General features: G+C 36.0%; 1 protein-coding gene across 3 annotated transcripts in view; it reads left to right on the forward strand.

The window, feature by feature from the left end:
- The window catches only part of atrnl1a (attractin like 1a), a 207,578-nt gene that overhangs the window by 165,936 nt on the left and 29,413 nt on the right, over positions 1-12,229 (forward strand). The gene's annotated exons all lie outside the window — the stretch shown is intronic.

Genomic DNA, 12,229 nt, shown 5'->3' on the forward strand with positions numbered 1-12,229 from the left:
TCTTTACATAGCCCAATATCACTAATCATAATCCAAAACATCTGTTTTGGTTGAGCACTTGAATAAACTTGTTAATTTACCTATAAATCATTAGAAAATATTTATTGTAAAAAATTATGATAAAAATCTGAGATGGTAATTTCTTAATTGAGAAAAATCCCTCCTGTACACTTATCTACACTGGAGAAAAATATATGGATTCGCATGTTTGCTTACTTTTAAATTTATTATGCGGGTCTTTGAGAACCACCTAATTATACATGATGGGGTTAGGCCATTCATGCCCATTCACGCCCATTGCCTTTCCAAAAAAAAAAAAAATGTTTTTCACAATTTAAAACAATTCACAGTTTTATGTGAATGATTAGGCAGGTTGATTTTCAGATCATTTTGATTAAACAAAAAAAAACTCTAGGCCACAACATCCTTTAGTCAAAAGTCTTATGGACGCATATTTAGTATGTGTTTTGTGGCCTTATTTCAGAAACTTTCATTTTTTGTTTTTTTCAAACAATATTCTCTCAAAAATACAAACATGTACATACATGTTGCTCATATATTATAGTAGCCCTGTTTGTAGTGTAATTTCACCTGTGCCATTAATATGTTTATAAGCAACTGAAAAAAGCACAAATGTCAGGGCATGTCAAAAAATCTCAAGGACCCCAAAAACACCTTAGACCCCAGAAGGATAACCTCCCACACACACACAAAGCACGCAAGAAACTCTGTTCACACGAATAAGCTGCATTCTAACACGCATGCAAAACTGTATCACATGTGTGTTACTGTGGTAAATTTATTCATCATACAATTTTTTTCTATGTATGTCTTGGAGAGGACAGTAGTAAAATTGACTGTAGATAATGCAGAGAAGGTGGTTTGAGGATCAGGAAAGGACCCCAGTCAGGCTACAACTTGGGTCTCTTGTACATCTCTTTTACATGTGTAGTACCTACCAGACAATGTCTCAAATTACATTTTTCCTTTCACTGCATTGCCAGTATTTTAAACCCTTCAGAACTTGCACAATGTGATGTTGCATTACTTGTTTATCTATTTTCCCATAAGACTGTCTACTGTTTCTTTTGTTTGTTTTAATAGAAGAGAGTGGAAATCGTGAATTTGCAACAATTTCCTCATTCAGAGGTTGATTAAACAACATCTGGTGTAACAGTGTAGTCTCCATTTAGCATAATTGCATAATATATGGGTAAATATTCGCTCATTAAGCAGCAAGGCCAAAGAGCAGGGCCAGCATTACATTTCATGCCTAAGTTGATGGGTAAGCACAGGCTGCGGATGGATGCTTTCACTTGCCATGAGCATCTGTAGAAGTTAGAATGGAAATGTTTGTTGTCAAAGTAGCATACTTTCCACAGAGGTAAATATAGCATTTGATCATTTTACACTATCTTTCTTTTCACAATGTTTATTTTTTTTGGTACGTGTTATGGGATGTGAAGAGATCACATTCCACCAATTCAAAGAGTAATTACTTGATGTCTACTTTACTCTCAGAGATATTCTTTTTACCTGATTTAACCAGGCTGTGATTGAAGTTTACTTATAGCATGCCAGCTGAATTGTTTCGATTAATTTTGATGATATTTGGTGAGATTTCTTCCTCTAATCGGCCCTGTTAGAACTTCTCTCATTTTGTTTCAAAGACGCAGACTTTTTTAAGAATCTTTTAAATTCCATCTGCAATCATTGACCTTGTGTAAAAGTCAAACAAATGTTTGGCGGTCTGTTATTTATTTGACAGCTTCTTTACATTGTGCGGTTTTGTAGGTAGTGTGTTTTGGAAAAGAGCTCTGGGAACATATGCACGGAAATCTGGATGTGCTTTCAAAATATGCCCAAGCCTCTTAGACTTTTTTATGGCTGCAATATAATTTGAATCCTACCAGAACACTGCTAATTGCTGGAAGAACATATTGAGTGCTAGAAGTGTGCTGGACCTGCTGTGCTTAAGATCTGGACAGAAGTGTGTGAGAAACTTTCATTGACTGAGGTGCCCTCACTGTTTCCTCCAGAACTCTTCAGGTGCATACAACATCTGCTGTGAATAAGAGATGCTGTTTCTCTGGGGATTTTTTTCCCCATCTAATTTTGAAATGAAATGAAATAGAAAAAAAAACTGGTATTTCAATTATTTTACATTAACTATTAAAACAAGATAACAAAAAATAAATAAATATATATATTACTTTAATTTATATATATATATATATATATATATATATATATATATATATATCCACTAAATGACAGGAGGCATGGTCAACCGAGATTTAATTGGTCTGTTGGTCAAAACAAATAATTATGTGGGAATTATGTTGGGCAGAAACTTAAGTGTGGGATCATTTCAAGAAACATGCAGGCTTATCATTTCAAACAAGAAAGTGTTAGCCTAACACTCTAACCTAGATGAATTTGTGCTATTATTAGGCACATATCCAAGGGTTTGTGTGGAGTGTGGAAGTAAATTAGTACCTTGCTTACTGCATGACATTTAACTTAAAGTGCCTTTCTCTTTATAGACACATCCACTATACTGTTAGGATGACAAGTCAGTGTCATCAACTTCTTTGCAGTCGACACTGACTCAGAAAACACTAGTTTATTAATAAATCATTAAAATGTTCCGACAGTCTCACTGCTGTTTTTTTCTGACCAGTGTTAATTTTGACAGCAAATTTTGATTTAGTTTTAGTCATAGTTTTTTGACTAAAATGCCATCTAGTTTTATTTTAGTCATCTGAATTTTTTTAGTTTTAGTCTAGTTTTACCCACTGTCACTTTAAGACATCAGATCATGTCCAATCAGGGTCGGCGCTATGGTGGGGCATTCGAGGGCCGTGCCCCCCCTAGCGCTCATTGATGCCCCTCCTACCACAGTTTCTAATACAATGCTAAATCATAAATCAGATGTAGGCTATACAATACCAAATGTCCAGCAATCTATTTGAATAGCACATTGTGTTTAATTTGTTGTCTAATTGGATGTAATGTGTTGGTGCCAAGAATTTTCACGTGAAGAAATAAATGCATCCAATTCTATTTTTTATCGCAAGTGTTGTTGGTCCAGTGGTAGAAATTTAGACTGGCATGCATGAGATTGTGGTTTCGAATCCACACTCGTTTAGATATTTTTTTCCCCCATCATTATAACCGATTATGTTTATCAGTGGTTGTCAAGCAGGGACATGTTTGAGTGCATTTTACTTGTACGAATAGAGATTTCGCCGCAACAGATCAAGCGCGCGTCCGTGTGAAGATGTTTATTGTGGCAGCGCGAGACACAAGAGAACACTTTATCAGCACCACAGATCGAGTCAACGAGCACTTTGATCACTTGATTTAAAAAACAACACATTTCAGCGTGCTATATCGCCTCTTATTTAACAAATGAATGCTCTGTAAACCGGATATTTATTTGTATTGGTACATCCGTGCCGCGAGATGTATAAAAGTGCTGGGACAACATCGACCCTGGCAAAAAGTGGTGGGGAAATTCGCAAATAATAATTTTAAATAATAATTATAATAATAAAAGGTGTTTAGTTTTTTTTTTTTTTTTTTTTTTTTTTTTTGCTTAAACGGCAGTGCCCCCCCCGCTGATGACCCAATGCCCCTCCAGTAGATCTGCTCTGGCGCCGACTCTGTGTCCAATGACATGTGGATCCAATTGCACTGATGCACTACTACTCTGCTCTACTCATTCTCCCAGACGTTTACATTTTTTTTAACGTTTAATGAGACCGCGGCTGATCAACCGCGATCAGCATGTTACAGTACAAATGTGCACATCTACCACAAACGCAGGACATCAGTTCTGACTGGATCACTTCCCAGATCGTCACTTCCCACAGTCGATTATCCGTTTTGTCATTCAAAACTAGGTTTTATTTAGTTATCGTCTTGCTTCGTCTGTGAAAAATGTCTTTGACGACTAAATTTCGTCATTATTTTCGTCAACGAAATTAACACTGTTTCTGACACATTCATAATCATTACTTTTGCCATTAACATGCTACCAGTCGAACAATGGCTTAAAATTAACAACTACTAGTCGAATAGAAAAATGGTCGAGGACAGTCCTACTATATAGCCTAAGGCAATCCACAAAATAACCCCCTTATAGCTCAGCTCAGTAGTTGATAACTGCTTGATCGAGTCTTAAATCAAGAGTGTTAAATTATTGATAGATTTTATGGAAGTGTTCCACTATAAGGTCTAACAACATGCGTAAAAATAACAACCAGACAAATCATTTGCTGCCATTTCTTAGATATGCTATTGTCACATCTGATTGCAGCAGCCTTTATGACCTTGCTGCATTATAAATCAAAGAGGTGAGTTATTAGCATAAATCTTCCATCCATATAATGTCCATACAATGTAATAAAGCCGATGAAGCCGCAGCCCAGAGCACCTCCACTACACCAAAACATATCTCTTTCTGTATGTGGACTGATCAATAGCAGCTCAGTGTTTTTGTAATGCTCGAAGAAATGAATCAATTTCATATGTAATGTTTTAATGTGGCGTATTTACCTCCAGTGGGTGGTGTGAAGATAAAGACTATTTATGACACTTATGAGTTGTCTGACTGGGTAAAGGCGATTAGTATTCACACGCATGCACAAACTCGTGTACACATTCACAGGCTCTAATATGGTGGCAGAGATGTAGGACAAATAAATAAAATTTGTCCTAAATAAAAATAAAAATAAAATAAAAAAATAAAAAAACGGCAAAAAAATTAAGAAAACCTCTTCATCAGTTTGACAACACGTGTGCTGCACATACTTACAACACAACCAAATACAGAGAAACACTGCAAATACTCACAATGCAACCAAATACAGAGAATCACTGCAAATACTCACAACGCAACCAAATGCAGAAACACACTGCAAATACTCACAACGCAACCAATTATAGAAACATTGCAAATAGTCACAATGCAAACAAATACAGAAATACACTGCAAATACTCCAAATACAACCAAATGTAGAAACACTGCAAATACTCACAACGCAACCAATTACAGAAACACATTGCAAATACTCACAACGCAACTAAATATTGAAACATACAGCAAATACTCACAACACAACCAAATACAGAAACACACTGCAAATACTCATAACACAACCAAATACAAAAACACACTGCAAATACTTACTATGCAACCAAATACAGAAACACTCTGAAAATACTCACAACACAATCAAATACAGAAACACATTGCAAATACTCACAACGCAACCAAATATAGATAAACACTGCAAATACTCACAATGCAACCAAATGCAGAAACACACTGCAAATACTCACAATGCAACCAAATACAGAAACACTCTGCAAAAACTCAGAACACAACCAAATACAGAAACACACTGCAAATACTCACAATGCAACCAATTATAGAAACACACTGCAAATACTCACAACGCAACCTTATACAGAAACACACTGCAAATACTCAAAACACAACCAAATGCAGAAACACACTGCAAATACTCACAACGCAACCAATTATAGAAACACTGCAAGAACTCACAATGCAACCAAATACAGAAACACACTGCAAATACTCAAAACACAACCAAATGCAGAAACACACTGCAAATACTCACAACGCAACCAATTATAGAAACACTGCAAAAACTCACAATGCAACCAAATACAGAAACACACTGCAGATACTCACAACGCCACCAATTATAGAAACACACTGCAAATACTCACAATGCAACCTAATACAGAAACACACTGCAAATACTCAAAACACAACCAAATACAGAAACACAATGCAAATACTCACAATGCAACCAAATACAGAAATGCACTACAAATACTCACACAGCACAACCAAATACAGTGCAAATACTCACAACACCACCAAATACAGAAAAAAACATGCAAATACTTACAGCACTACCAAAGACACAAGCGCGCTGCAAGTAGCAAGGAAATGATTCAGGGGGACCTGAAGTGACAAACCTGGTTGTGATCGCTTATTGTTTAATGTATACTCTCATCTCTCACTGTTGTCTGACCTGAAAGATGATTTTGAGTTGTCAAACTGAAAGATGAACACATGAGTTGTCAAACTGATGAAGATGGTGTGTTTTCAATTTGCTTGTTTTCTTCAGTTGCAGCCTGTTGAACTCTCTCAGCACACCTTACCTTATAACATTCAAGATGTGAACAGTTTATTTTTTAAAAATGTTTCTAAAGATTACCAGGGCTAAGTTTATTTGTTATGATTAGTTTTTTTTTTTTTTATTTAAATTAAAAAAAAATAATTGTTTTGAATAAATCTAATGGTTTAGGTGTTGTACGATTTTGGTGTAAACTTATTTTGTAGTTTTCATATGGGAAGACAGCTATTAAATACTCTCTTAACTAGCAGCTTTAGTGTTGTGTATAGAAAGAAACTTCTTCTGAAGCTGCTTCAATATGAGGCATCTCTCTCTTCTCTCAGTTACACCCTGCGCTGTGGCCAAACGTGCTTGATGTTAGGACGCTGGGAGCGATCAGGGAGTCCACAGAGTAGGGACCCAAACATCTGTTCTGTGAGCTGTCTGTCTCTGGACTGCGCTTATCAAAACAGTCTCAGCTGTTCAAATCTACTGCGGCATCAGTGCCAACTCTCATGAGTTTCTGTCTGTCATGTCTTGCTCATCATGAGACAGAAGTGGGTGATATTAAAGACTGCTTACGCTCTCTACACAGATTCTCTCTTCCTCCCTGCAGACAGATCTTCCATCTTTGGTTAATTCAGAACAGTGAGAACTCTTAGATTGCTGACCACAATATGCATACATATCCCATATGCATCACATTCTTTTGAGATGATGGACGTCTTTTATTGTTTGTTTGTTTGTTTTTCTTTTCTCTTTTGGTTTGATAATTATTTTTTTGGTTTGTTGGATATTGTGTAGTTTTTAGTTAATTTTGGTTTTGGTTTTTAGTCACTTTTTTGTTAAGTTTTTTTTTTAGTTTGATTTGTTGTTTTGTTTGTTGTTTATTCTTTCAGTTTGAATTGTTGCTTTCTTATTGGTTTGGTTTGGTGTTACTGTTCTTTTTTGGTTTGTTTTTGTTTATGGATTTACCTGGAAGAGCTAACATTCTTTGTTTGAGCAGTTTGACTTGTCAAAGTCTGCCTAGAAAATGCAGTGTTTTTGAAGAGGGACTTCCACATTGTTTGACAGTGGCAGGAATCTAGTCTTTGGGAAACCTGGGTCATTATTTTTGCATTTCTTCTTGGCATCGGTAGAGGCACAGAAATGGCGCGGCCATACCGTATGATTTCAGTAGAAAGGGGGAGGTTCATTTATTTGGCCTTTCCAAGTCATCTTTCACAGGTTTTGGACACTTTAATCAAAGCTAGTCCTATGCAATGCATCGAGCAAGCTCAACATAATACTTGGTTCTAATCATGGTCTTCGAAGAACCAAAATCAGGGTTTTGTTTCTTCTCTTTGAATCTAATCAGTGTCTTGTCAGGGTGCTTATTTCTGTCACCTCTTATCTCTGTCCAAAACACCTCCTAGCTCGATGATCTGTGAATAGTTTTTATGAGCTGCTCATAAATCCTACTTCTGCCCCAGAACTCAACCACGCTCAGAGCAATGTTGAGCTTCAGTTCATCGCACATGTACAAGTTGAGATTTTACTGTTCTGGAGTCAGTGGGAATTGAGCATTTCAATATTTAACAGTGTATTTTTGTTTTCCAGACCACAGTGAAACACACACTTCTGATTTATTTTTTAATTAAATCTGGCATCAGTCAACTGAAGTGAATTAAAAGATGAAAAACTCAATGTGCTTTTTGACCTATAGTTAATCCTTTGACTACATCACTTAACTCTTATTTCTAGGTTAACAAATGTCAATTTCTTAATAGACTTAATCAAAACTCACAAACCCCTATTAACTGATCCTTAACCTGAACCTTGACCTTAGTCGTTTGTCGTCCCTTGAGGTCAAAGTGCCATTGGAGGGCATTTCACGTCCATTTGGATCCTTCCCAGTCAAGCCCAATGTTGACGGTGAAAGGCGATGCTTAGAAAAGTGCACACACAGATCACAGTCGATTATCCATATTAGCAGCTTTTTTACTTCATTCCCTTCCCTGTTTCCACTCAGCACTTTTGCTGCTCTGATAGATATTTTACTTTGCCCAGTCTCATGTTCAGCTGATCCTGCATGTTACTGTAAAACAGACATTTATCTGCTGCACAGACCAGATCCGAACCAGATGTTCTCTTGACTGACAGGTGAAACTAAATAGTGTCTCATTCTGTTGTCCCTCTGACACCGCAGGTTAACAAGTCAACATTCTTGTACAAGGTAACAGAAGATTGTATTTCAAATAAATGAAAGGAGAAGAAGAGGTTGATTTGAATATTTGTAAACTTTATGAAACATACATATTCTGTTACTTTGTATGGAAGGATGATGGGGAAATTTTGTTCTTGTCATTCATGTCCTTTTTTTTCAGTTTTCAGTAATATTGTTTTCCACTCAATCATAACAGCTAATTGACTTGGCCAGTCATACTCATCTTTATTTAATAATATAATTTGAACTGAATTAATTACATGATATGCAAATTACAGTAGTAAATCAATATAGCACTCATCAATATTTGCTGAAAAAAAGTTCCTTGACGTCTATGGTCGCCTTGTCTTGCATGTTGATGAGGTCATGTTTATTATTATTTTTAAATATGTACGTATTTATTAATATTAGTTATTTTAATTAATTACTAGCAAATTATTGAAAACAAAAATTAATCATTGTTTGATTTGAATTATTTAGTCACACTAAATTAGCACATTTGAATTTGGTGCCCAGATATTAATTGAATTGGATGTACCTTGTGTTTTTGATGCAGGACAGAATTCATTAGTGTTTGTTCTTGGCTACTGACAAGCTTTCTCAATCAGTACTGTTCATTGCAGTCAAAGTTTCATTGGCTGTTTAGCCAATATTTGTTAAAGAGAGTCTTGGAAATAGCCATTAGTCGAAAGGGCTGGTTCAATAGTCTTGTAGTCCAGGGGTCATAAACCTTTTATCAATCAATCGATCCATTAGCAGTCTTAATATCACTCTATGTTTTGACTGTACCTGAGCTATATCTGCCTATAAAAGATAAGAGTGGATATCATAGTCCTCTTATGAAGGCCTGATTGGTCAGAGTGTGTAATTACTATGTGGACACACACTGTTAATGGATTTAATGTACAGTACAGTATATTTATTCAGCGCAGATAAGAGACGTGCACATTGTTAACTTGTGCCAAAAGATGAATAAGTAAGTGATTTTAAGGTGAAACTCTATTTAAAATGTTTTTTGGGTCATTAAGTTTTGTGATTTCCATTTTTATTGATAAGTAATGTGTATATTTATAAGAACAACTGGAACATTGTGTTGTAAATATTTAGTATTCAAACAACTTCAGGTGATAGGCGTGTTGATAGCTTGCCCACCAAGTTTATCATGCTGTCCATCTGAAATAAAATATGTATAATATATAAATCCATTGCTTTATGTAAATAGTAAGGAAAAAAATGTAATGTAAAACCAGTTTGCGACTCTTGAACCTGCATGATCTCAGAAAAGTGGGGAATTGCAATTATTCTCAAGGAATACAATCTCAAGCATCATTGGTCCACTAAACCTTCATATAATAATTTAACAATAATTACTTTATTACAAGGTGTCTTTGTTACCATGCAATTACACATTTAAGTACTGAGTAACAATTATTAACAGCATGTACATATTATAAGGTTGGGTTTTGGTTTAGATTTAGTTGTATGTAATTGTGCATAATTAACTGTTATTACTATTGTAAGTATGTAACATATGTAACAAGCACATTGTAAAATAAAGTGTTAACCTGAATAACTAATTAAAAAAGTGATGCTTATTGTTCTTTTGCATTATAATCTTTATAATTTTTTTTTTTTTTTGGGGGGGGGGGGGGGATTACATTATAAATGTATTGCTTTTATTGTTCAGATTTTTTTATATAAGAAAAAAGTTATTAAACCTGTTATAGTATGATAGCACTTTTTGTGCAACTTAGTTCAATATCACGAAAATACTGTATATCGTGGTAAAACATGAAAATTTGTCACATGCCTACTCCATAATGCGTTCACACATGTTTTCATCGGTCTGACCTGAACTGACACCTGCGTTTTTCAGTGACGTACTGCTGTTGGAAGAGGCTGTAATTCCAGTCTGCCCTAGAGATTAGTAATGCTTAAGAGTTAAACCCTCCTTTGTCAATGAGATTCAGAGTTTTAGGTCAAAAACCCTGAAGGGGCCTGTCAGGAAAAATGCTTTCATCCAAAATACTACTGCTTATCAAGAGTGTCTTTTCAAATCCTGATTGCTTCTCTTTTAGCTTTTCAGGATCAAAAGGTTTAAAATGTATATTTATTGGGAGAAACGGTTTTATTTTTAAGAATATTCTTTAAATTCTTAAAGGCGGTAACATTATCCAGCATTTACTTCAATAGATGTGGCAGATGTTTTTATCCAAAAGGGACTTAGTTTGCATTCAGAACATGACTCTGGCTTTGCTAGCACTATTCTCTATTTTTTAGCTTTTTTGAATTTATTGGTATCGGCCGATATTGGCTATTTCGCATCTTGGGGTAATTGTTGTCTTGATATTTGCACTCTGTCTCTTTATGTTGTTTCAATTTAAAATGACTAAAGCTCAAAAATACACACACAAATATATATGTGCTCAAATATGTTGTTTTGCAAAGCTTTATTTTTGCCTAGACTGTAAGTAATTATGTTGTTCATCAACAACAGATGTCTCCGTCGCAGATGACATGGCCCTGGGTTGAATTAGTATCATCTTCCATAACTGGCACAGGGCATTCATATGTTGAAGCAGGTTTAGACTGCAGTTGGTTTCGCACCCATAACTTTCTGCATCGGTGAATTTAATTTCTTTCAGTACTTCCTTAAACTGCCTCTGCCTCTCCATTAAGAGTTTCTCTTATTTCCTAATGACAGCTGTGTTTCTTCTCTCCCTTCCTGTTTTTAATCAATAGCTTCATTCTCCCAGCAAACCGAAAAAATCAATATTGGATTTGGAGCAAACAGTTTCTGAAATGTTGGGCCGTGTAATGTTTCATGCTTGTTTTTCTTCCGCGCTTGTGAGCCGCCCATGTCTGAGACTCTGAAATTGCATTCGTCTTCACTGTTAATAGCGGGAGAAGGAGTGAAGGACGCACTCCACCTTTTGCTTTAGAAGAAAGAAGTCACGGCTTTTGCCGAGCATTAAGAAGATGATTAATTTGTTGTTCGTGTGGACCGACCACTCTACCCCAGAGCATTTAATAGGATCGTACACTTACTCTCCTTCTGTCTCTCTGTTTCCCTCTCTGCAATTAAAATGGAAATTTGGCAATGGGCCTCGGTGGCAGGGCGGCCCTTTTTTTTATGTCCAGGAACTGGCTAATGAATCTGTCTGTGGAGTGGAGCTCCACATAACCACCACGATGAGCTCCCCTAAGGCCTTGTGCTGTACACTACTGGAGGCCTGGAGCATGCTGGGAGGAATGTTGGAGGCTGAATGTGACTGAAGTGGAGAGTCAAAATCCCTACAGTTATATGTTTTTCAAGCAGTAATTCAAGTGTGGTAACACTCTCTTTTGTGTCTCTCGCTGGGAACGTTCACACAGTTGCAGAATACTGCTGTTGTCAGTTCTGGTTTAGAGTGCTGAATGCACAACATGACAGCTTCGTTCTATAAAAGAAATAGTCGACAATTGTCCTCCTAGTTTTTTGTGATATCTTTTTTGTTTTGCACCAGTGCTTTATGCTGAGCTGTTAGACACGGGATATACAGTAAAATATTCAGGGCTTCCTTAAAGAGATGGGTTGCCCAAATTATTTTCACCCTCATGTCATTACAAAACTTGACTTTCTTTCCTCTGTGGAACACAAAAGTTTTTGGGTTTTTTTCCCCCTCTTCCCTTTACAATGGAAGTCAAAGCCAATGGATCCCATTGGCTTTCATTTCATTGACAAACATACCCAAGTAGAAACATCCTTCAAGATCAGGTGAATCATCCCTTTAAGACCAAATTAGCTGATTAATTATGATCTAATGATTGATTCATTTTTTTTTGTTTTAAATAGTATTGCATATTTTCCTTTTTCTATAACTA

Source organism: Pimephales promelas, chromosome 11, assembly GCF_988280905.1.
Source record: "Pimephales promelas chromosome 11, fPimPro1.hap1.1, whole genome shotgun sequence".
NCBI classification, from domain to species: domain Eukaryota; kingdom Metazoa; phylum Chordata; class Actinopteri; order Cypriniformes; family Leuciscidae; genus Pimephales; species Pimephales promelas.